We start from the raw sequence: 10383 nt of genomic DNA, 5'->3' as shown, positions 1-10383 counted from the left end.
CACATAAGTCTGGGGAAAGGAATTACACTTGAACAGCCCTTTGAGAATATCTCATTTGTGTTCCATGCAAAGTTGGAGGGTCACTGTTTCCTTTTTCAGTCCCGTTCCTCCACTGGTTACACCAATCTTAAATGCAACCAGTTTAGTGAGGTGGCCAATGATATAGGTCTCAGAGTAGATAATTCTCGCGAGAAATGTGAGACAGAGAAATTTGAACTCATAACAAATGTTAAAATGATGGAGTCGCAAGGTTTGATCAGGGCTAATTATCATGACTTTATCAGAAGGAAGTCGCATCTAATGGATTTGATTGAATTAGTTTGAGAGGTCGATTGTTTAGTTTTGGAGGAAGGCATTTGACAAATTTCCAGCTGGGAAACTGAGAAATAATGTAAAATCTCACAATATGAAGGATAACTTGACAAGTTACAAGGAAAATTGTCTTAGTGGCAGCAGGCAGAGGGTGGTGGGAGAAGGTTGTTTTTGTGACTAGAGACCAGTGTCCCCTGGTGTACCACAGGATCAGTGCTACGTCCCTTATTGTTTGTGTTATTCATAAAAAGAAGATGCGAATGTGGAGGGGGCTAGGTGGAGAGTGGGGGAGGTGTGACAAGTAACTGTATGTTTGACATAAAGATTGACCGGTTGGTTCGCAGTGAGGTGGAAGGCCTTAAGTTACAGGAAGAAGCAGATGATTGGTCAGATGGGCAGATCAATGGCAGATGGAATGTAACCCTGATAAATATGAGGTAATGCACTTTGGCAGAAGGAACCAGACAGGGGAGGACTCAATGAATGGCAGCACACTGGGAAGCTCAGATTGTGCTTCTCCATACATCCTTGAATGTGACTGGACAGGTTAATGAACTAGTTAAGAATTAGACCTTGGGTGTAGCGTTTCCAAATCAGCGCGTAGATTATAAGAGCAATACAGGGCTTTGGTTCGGCCAAAGTGGAGTACTGTATGTAGCTCTGGGAGCCACATTCCAGGAAGGATGTGATTGTACTGTAGAGGGTGCAGAGGTGATTCACCAGGATGTTCCCTGGGATGGAGCATATCAGCTATGGAGAGAGGCTGGTTAAGCTCGGATTGTTTACTTTGGAGCAGAGAAAGTTGAGGGGTCCGTGATTCAGGAGGATAAGATTATAAGCGACGTGGACAGGGTAGATAGACAGCAGCTGTTCCTTTTAGTCAGAGGGTCAAGAACAAAGGAGTACACTTTTAAAGTGACGAGTTTGAGGTTCAGAGAGGATTTAAATATTTTTCCACCTCGAGGATGTGGGGTTCTGGGATTACTTCCTGAGAGGGGAATTATCACAGGTAACCTCACAATCATTAAAAAGTACTTGGACGAGCACTTGGAAGTCTCATAACATTCCAGGCTATGGGCCTGGTGTAGGAAAGTGGGACTAATATAGTTCGTGCTGTATTTCTGTTGGCACAGAGTCTATGCTCCTGTGAGTGTATGGTGTGGAAGGTCAATTGTTGAGCAGTTTAAAGCAGGAATTGATGGCTTTCTGAAGAGTATATTCAAAAGGGTTAAAAGAGCAAACTGTAATAGCTTGTTAAATTATGTCAATTCGAGAAATATGACAAAACAAGTGCAGTTACCTTACAGTTTGAACCAGAGAATAGAGAATGGGAAACAGGGAAATGGCAGAACTATGAAGCCACTACTTCAGTTCTATCTTCACAGAACTTTCAAACAATACTAGGAAAACCAAGTCTGGTGTGGGAAAATGATAGAGTATATCGAACATAGAGCATAGTAAGTAAATGCTTTAGAAGAAATTATTGTGGCTGAAAGTAATGGTCATAGGCAACACTAACGTAGATTTATGAAATGGGAATTATGTTTGAGAAACAAACTGGAAGACAAATGAAAGAGAAACAATGGATGTAAAACATGTTGATTTTTAGAAAGATTTTGGGAAAGCACCAAGCCAAATTTACAAAATCAAATCTGAGTGGATTGAGGGCTAATATATGGCTATGTTTCTAGAATGGGACAGCTGGCAGGAAACGGTGAATAGAAATAGACAGACTCGTCAAGCAACAGCCTGACATTGTCTGTAAGGTATGATTCTGTGAGTATGACTATATCCCAGACACCCCAGTACCTACGCCGAATATCTCCTGTCTCATCAGTAGCACGAACACAGCAGACGTGGCGGCACAGTGGGATACAGTTGGAAGGGAATTGCTCTTGGAGTCCTCAACAGTGACTCCATATTCCATGAAGTCTCATGGCATTAGTTTGCATATGGGAAAGGAAACCTCCTGCTGATTACCATGTACCAGCCTCTCTGAACTGATGAATCAGTACTCCTCCATGATGACCAACACTTGGAGGAAGCAATGAGGGTAGCACGGATGCAAGATCTACTCTGGGTGGGGAATTTCAATGTTCACCACCAAGAGTATCTCAGCTATAGCATTACTGATTGAGCTGGCCAGGCCCCAAAGGATATAACTGCTCGACTGGTTCTTCAGCAGATGGGGAAGGAACCAACAAGAGGAAAATACATACTGACCACAGACTTACTAATACTGCCAGTTGCAGAACGTCTGTCCATGACATTATCGGTAAGAGAGACCACCGCATAGTCATTGTGGAGACAATGTCACACCTGCACATTGAGAATAACCTCCACCATTTTGGGTGGTACTATCGTGGTGCTTAATAGGGCAGACTTTGAACAGATCTAGCAGCTCAAATCTGGATGTCCATAAGGTGTTGTAGGTCATCAATAGCAGTGGAATTGTACTCCCGCATAACCTCATGGCCTGGCATATCCCTCTCACAACAATTACCATTAATCCAGAGGATCAACATTGGTTCAGTGGAGTGTGCAGGAGGGCAGGAGCAGCACAAGGAATACCTGACAATGAGGTGTCAGCCTGGTGAAGCCACCAAAGAGGACTACTTCTGCACCAGCATAAGCAGTAAGTGATAGACAGATCTAAGTGATCCCACAAGCAAAGGAACAGATCTAAGCTCTGCAGTCCTATCACATCTAGCCGAGAAACGTTGGGGACAATTAAACAATTCACCGGATGAAGAGATTCCACAAATAACCCCTTCCTACATGATGGAAGAGCCCAGCACTTCAGTGTATAAGATAAGGCTGATGCATTCGCAACAATCTTCAGTCAGAAGTGCTGAGTGGATGATCCATCTCAGCCCCCTCCAGTGGTCCTCAGCAATTCAGTTACCAGTCATCAGCCAATTCGATTCAGTCCACGCGATATCCAGAAACGATTGGAGATACTGGATACTTCAAAAGGTGGATAATCTGACACTATTACGGCAATAGTACTGAAAACTTGTGCTCCATAACTAGCCAGACCCCTAGCCAAGCTGTTTCAATACAGTTACAACAATGGCTTTTCCTGATTATGTGGGAAATTACCCCAAGTATCTCCTGAATGTAAAAAGCAGAACAAATCCAATCCGGTCAATTACCACCCCATCAGTCTACTCTCGATCATCAGTAAGGTGGTGGAAGGTCTCAGTGCTTTTAAGCAGCAACTTGCTCAGCAATACACTGGTCAACGCTCAGTTTGGGCTCCACCAGGGCCATTCAGCTCCTGACCTCAGTACCGTGGTTCAAACATGGACAAAAGAGCTGAATTCCAGAGGTGGGGTGAGAGCAATAGCCCTTTAAATCAAGGCTGCATTCGACTATGTGTGGCATCAAGGGGCCTATGCAACACTGGAATCAATGGGTATCAGGGGCAAACTCCCTGCTGGTTAGAATCATACCTGACACGTAGGAAGGTGGACATGGTTGATAAAGATCAGTCAACTCAGCTCCAAATCTGTAGGAGTCCCTCGAGGGGTGGCAGAAAACTTCTTTAGGGCTACTTCATCAATGACCTTCCCTCCATTTTAAGGTCAGCAGTGGAGATGTTCGCCAATGATTGTACAATGTTCTGCAACATTTGTGGCTCCTCAGATACTGAAGCAGTCCATGTTCAAATGCGACAAGATCTGGACAGTATCCAGGCTAACAAGTGGCAAGTAATATTCCGGCCACACGAATGCCAGACCATGACCATCACCAATAAAATATAATTTAACCTGCCCCTTGGCATTCAATGGTGTTACTATCAGTGAATCCCCCAGTATCAGATTCCTGGTGGGTAATCATTGCTCACAAACTCACTGGTCTCGCCACATGAACACAGTAACTATAAGAGCAGGTCAGAAGCTACGAATATTGCGGCGAGTAACTCACATCCTGACTTCCAAAAGTCTGTCCATCATCTACAATGAATAAGTCAGAAGTGTGATAGAAGAGTCGCAATTTACCTGGATGTGTGCAGCCCCAACAACACTCAAGAAGCTTTATACCATCCAGGAGAAAGCAGCCAGTTTGACTGTCCCTTCATCCACAATGCTCCACCATCAACGCTCAGCAGGAGCAGCAGTGTTTTACTATCTACATGCTGCAATCAAATGATTCACCAAAGATCCTCAGAGACCATCTTCCCAACTCCCATGTCTATCTAGAAGGACAAGGGCCACAGATGTATGGGAATACCATCATCTTCAGGTTCCCTCCAAGGCATTCACCATCCTGACTTGCAAATATATCACCGCCCCTTCACAGTCACTGGGTCAGAATCTTGGGATTCCCTCCCTAATGGCATTGGAGGCCAACCACAGCAGGTGAACTGCAGCGTTCAACAAGGCAGCTCACCTTCTCAAGGGCAACTAGGGACAAGCAATAAATGCAGGCCCAGCCAGTGACTCCGAGATTCACGAAATAAATAAATAGAAATTAACAGAGGAAGGTTGCTGAGGTGTCACAGGGATCAGTGCTTGGGGCCCAGCTGTCCACAATGTCCTTTAAACATTTGGTTGCTGGAATCAGATACAATATATCCCAGCCTGCTGACAGCACTAACGAATGTGGGATTGTGAGTGGGTGAGGAGGACGTAAAAAAAGCATCGAGAAGACTAAGACAAGTGGAGTGAATGGGTAAATACGTGACAGATGGAGAACAATGTGGATAGGGGTGATGGTGTGCCCTTTGGTGGAAACGATAAATTGGCAGCCTACCATTTGAAAGGGATTGGTTGAAGCATGTTATTCTACAAAGGGACGTATGCTCCTTTCTGTTGTTTCCTTCTGCATAAAGCTCTGAGGCCCATGCAGCGCAGTGAGGTCTGCAACCAGAAGTCAATACTGGGCATGGCATTGGGCACGCTGCCCAGTGTACACAGACCCACCAAGTGGGGAGCTGTAACACTGAAAAGGATCTGCATCTCCCTGTACCCCAGTCGCTGAAAGCAATATTGCAGAAAAAGAAAGCAGTTAGGAAGATAAATTGTGTGATGACTTTCATTTCAGGGTGATTTGAGTCCAGGTGAAAAGGTGACTTACTGCAGCTGTACAGGGCCTTGGTGAGACATCATCTCGAACATTGTGCAGCATTATGTGCAGTTTTGGTCTCCTTATCTAATAAAGGACAAGCCTGACATTGAGGGAGAGCAGTGAAGGATGACCAGACTGATCTCTCGGATGACGGGCTTGTTGTGGGAGTAGAGTTTGGGGAGACTGGGCCAGTATTCCATGGGCTTCAGGAAAATGAGTAGATATCTCAGTGAAATATACAAAACTCTGACGGGGTGAGCCAGATTGGAAGTAGGGATGATAATTCCCCTGGCTGGGATGTCTGAAACAAGGGGCCACAGTATTAGGTACAGGCAGTCACTCTGCATTGAGATGAGAATAAATGTCTGCACTCACTGACTGGTGAACATGGAGAATTCCCTCGCACTTGGAAACCAATACACTGATTATAAATAAGGATTTAGAGACAGAAAAGGGATGGTGGGAGAGCAGGAGTACGGTGTGGAAATGAAGGACCAACCATCATTAGAGTGAATTGGGTAGCAAACTTGATGGACCAAACGTACTACTGCTCTTCCTATTTTATAGCTTCCCAAGGTTACTCACATTAACGGATATGTACATCGTGTGGGATAAGTGCATTGAGGAGATGTTTTCCATGAACTAGAATGGGGGAGGCTCAATGTGTTGTATGATCTACTCCTTTCCCGCTGTTTCTGTGCAGTCTATAGGAAATGTTGTCACAAGCTCTCAGATGTTAGGAAGGGGGTCTCTGCAGGGTCGACAGGACTGTGTTCCCATTCCCTTTTCCGACACTGATGCTGAAGCCGGGTGCTCTGTCCGGTTTCATCCTTTCAGACCTTGGAGTAGTTTGATACAAATGACTGCCCTTGATTGGCCGTTTCAGAGATCATTGAAATTTATATCACATGTCAGGGTCGTTGGAGTCACTATTAGGCCAGCCCAGGAAATCACGGTAGATTCACTTCCTAAAAGTACATTGGAGAAGGAAATTCTGTTTACAATCCAAATTGGCTTCAAGGTCACTGTTACTGACGCCAGATTTTAGATCTCGATAATTTATTAATTGTTTTTAACTTCCACGAGCTGCCAGAGCATTAGCCTGGTCTGGATTAGTAATCCAGTGACATTTCCACAACAGCACCATCTCCACATGGGGACCTGTCGGAAACCACACTGAACAGCTCATTTCTGTTCTGCTTGACAGTCTGTCAAAAAGAACTCCCACCAATTTGACTGTCGTGATGGGACTGAGGTGTGGTAATTGTTTAGATTGTAATTATTCCCTTCTTCGGGGATGGGACTTAGCTGAGTAATTTTCCACATTGCCAGGGAGATGTCAGAGTTGGAGCTGGAATGAAACAGCTTCCCCAGGGACAGGGCATGTTGTGCAGCAAAAGTCTTCAGTCCTATTGCAGGAATGGGGTCAGGGCCCATTGCCTTTGTCGTATCGACTCTGTTCAGCTGTTGCTTCATCTCTCGGGCAGCAAATCAAATTGGTTGAAGACTGGCATCTATGATTTCGTGGGCATCATGATGAGGGTGAGGTGGAATATCGACTCAACACTCCTAGCAGAGGCTGGTGCAGATAAAACATCCGTCTCTTTTATACTGATGTGTAGGTCTGTTCCATTATTCCGGATGGGTATATTTGTGGAGCCCTCTCCTCCAGTCATTTGTTTGATCGTCCATCACTATTTATGAGTGAACGTGACAGGACTGCAGGGCTTCGATCAGATCTGTTGGTCATGTCTGGTAGCATTACTGAGTTAGCATCAGGTTAAAGTTCATGTGATTTTTTAATTCAAATGTTTAATTCACCTGAATCCTTTTCTTTGGGAAATACCATCTTGTTTTTAAAGTGAATGTGTTTCCTCTGTTTCTCTCCCTGACCATGATTAAGAGCTCTGTCGTGTCAGTGATGCCAGCCTTACGTAGTTTCAGAGCCAATGAATTCATTGGATTCCCAATCATCTTCACCACATTGTATGTTTCCTCTTTTCGTTTGATGCCTTATCACTCATGGCTGCCTTGTCCTCCCATGAGTATGTTTCATCATCTTGGGGTTGAATTGTTGGTATTATCTTCCCAATTATCCCCACAAACTCCTGCTATTGCTGCTCCATGGTCTTTCCTGCTCAGCCTCCCTTCCAATTAACTCTGGCCAGCTACACCCGCATGTGGTTATAATTACGCAATGTAACTACAAAGACATTACATCTTGAGGAGAGCGTTAGATATAAACTGAAAGAAGGAGTTTTGAGAGATGGGACACGAAGAATAATTGGTGGACTTCTTAACTAGATACAAAAGAAGAACGAGAGAGAGGATATAGATATGGAGATGTGGAAAATGAGGCAACCACATTATCGAAAGTAGGAGATGAACATCCCCCAATGTTTTGGCAATGCCTGTGTGCTGTGGTCCTTTGTACAGTGCATGTGCAACAGAGTAATATGTTCAAATGCTGAGTCTGATGCCAGAATATTTATCTCCAATAATATGACAAACACTAGCGTTGGGAAGAACCCAACAGGCCAATATATTGAAGTCCCGGTAGAAAGGGAATTAACTGAAATAAGTTGAGACACCAGAATGACGAATTTAGAGCACACATCCTAGTCAGAATGAGAGAGTAGAGTTGGGAATCTCAGAAAAGGAGGGAACGTTGAGAGGATCAAATCATGTTTTAATGATTTATCAATTTTATACATCATATGCATCATTTTTCGTTACATGTGTCTCTGTTGTTCATTTACAATGTGTTATGCACATGTGAAAAATCCTACTTATCTGCACACACACATTGATTAAACAGTGAATATAAAATCACTTTTCCACCATTGAAAGTGTCCTGTTGTCATATTACCAGGATACATGAACGCCAACTGGCCAACAAAAGACATGTTCCATTATCATTATGTTCTATACATACATACAAAGAAGTGCACCACTTTGACTGGGACAAAGCATACACACATGCAAAGGCACTGAAGGACCTTCTTGGAGGAATGGCATTCTAACCAGAAGTCCATGAATAAACGCATCGATTTAGATCCTGTCTACATTCTCTTGTTAAAATAACCGGAAATGACATCACCCACTTTAAGAAACCAAGATCTATAAATAGAGAGGCGGGACATACCACCAGAGTTTCAGCGGAGACTCTCATTGACGATATCACCTAGTCATGGTGACGAAACTTCTGAAAAAAAAACCTTCAAGCTCAGTGAGCTAACTTGCATACATATAAACTGTTATTTTTATTTTATTAATGAAATTTGGGAGTTCTCTGTCACCAACGTTTTAACTGATTATGAGGTGAGGTGAGCTATTCTGGGTGTGTGATTTTAATTAACAAAGGGATTCTACATTGATGTCATAGCAGTTTGGGGCCTTGCCGTATGGATTTGGACAGATTTGAACAGATTTGGGGTACAAAAGGTCCCAGCAAATTCCAGCACGTGGCAATTAATGACCTGGATCTTCACATAAAACCAGTGGGAAAATTAGTTTACTTTTGTTAACTTGTGGCTGGTTAAATTAAAAGTGAGAGAAATGGCTTTTAACATTACTAAAGAGGTTTCCAAATTTTCCAAGGAAGTTTAGAAAGACAGAAGGAGGACATTTTTTAGAATTAGTAAATAGGTTGGAATTGGGTTTAACCAGGGACAAAAGGGAAGCTGAAATTGTAATGGAGTTGGTCAAACACTTTGATGTATCAGAGAAACAGGCAACTGCAGTAGAGTTAAAAAAACTAAAATTGCAAATGTGGCAACTGGAGTTAGAAGATAATAAAGGGATGGAAACAGAGAGAGAAGAAAGAGAAAGAGAGGAAAAAGAAAGAGAGAGAGGATTTGAAATTCAGAAATTGTGAATTAGACAAGAAAGTTAAATTAACAGGATGGAGATGAAGGGAGAACAAGGGATGTATAAAACAATGTTAATAACTTGCCATATTTCGGTGAGAAAAATGTCAAAACCTGTTATATTTCATTTGAAAAAATGGCTAGGCAGATGACGTGTTCAGTGAACTTGCGGGTAATGCTATTTCAGACTAAGCTGGAGGGCACAGCTGGTGAGGCATATGCAGCACTGTCAGATGAGGGGTCAAGAGATTATCAAGATGCCAAATTGGCTCTTTTGATTGATTATGAATTGGTACTAGAAGCATATAGACAGAAGTTCAGAAATATAGAGACGGAACCAGGTCAGATTTATCTTGAGTTTGAAAGAATTAACCACAGTCATTTTGATAGGTGGATGCTGGCCTTAAAAATGGATAAGACCTGTGAGGCTCGAAGGGAGATTAATCTTTTGCAGAAGTTAAAAGACTCACTTCCAGAGGTAGTAAGAATCCATGTGAATGTGCAGAAAGTTCAAGAAGTGCGAAGCGCGGCAGAAATGGCATGTAAATACGCATTGGGGCATGAGATGATGTTTAGATTCTGGCAGGATTTTCATCCTGTGAGGGATAGAAATTGGGAGAAGGGAAGATAACAAATTACAAAGCGAACAGTAGCGCACAATAGTTTACCACAGGTGAAAAAAGAAGCCCATGGGGGCTGAAAGGTGGTGAAAGGCCTCAGCTGTTCTTACTATAAGGGTGTGGAACACATAAACTTACAGTGCTGATGGTTTAAGAAGGGCACGGGGTAAAAGTTGTTTTCACTGCAGTAAGTTGGGACACACCGTGCTGGCCATTGAAGGAAGACACTTTGGGGAAAGATGTGGTAGAAGAGGCTAAGCCCAGTGGCATTAGTGAAACTGGTAAAAGAGACCCCAAGTGGAGCCGAGGAGCTGCAGGAGATTGCACAGCCTAGGCAAGGGCTGGGTCTGGAGGCAGTGCCTGATCTCTCGAAAGAATTCGCCTCTGTAGATAAAGTTTACTCAGAAAGAACAGAGGGAGAAGGACAAGAAGTTATAATTTTGTGAGATACCGAATCTGCTCAGTCTCTAAAGGTTGAGAAGTGAGGCTCCCGAAAAGCACAACAGATC

This window comes from Chiloscyllium plagiosum, unplaced genomic scaffold (genome assembly GCF_037043375.1).
Source record: "Chiloscyllium plagiosum isolate Xiang-an unplaced genomic scaffold, Cpla_swu_hap1 HiC_scaffold_36, whole genome shotgun sequence".
NCBI lineage: Eukaryota > Metazoa > Chordata > Chondrichthyes > Orectolobiformes > Hemiscylliidae > Chiloscyllium > Chiloscyllium plagiosum.
This window is presented reverse-complemented; position numbering follows the sequence as displayed.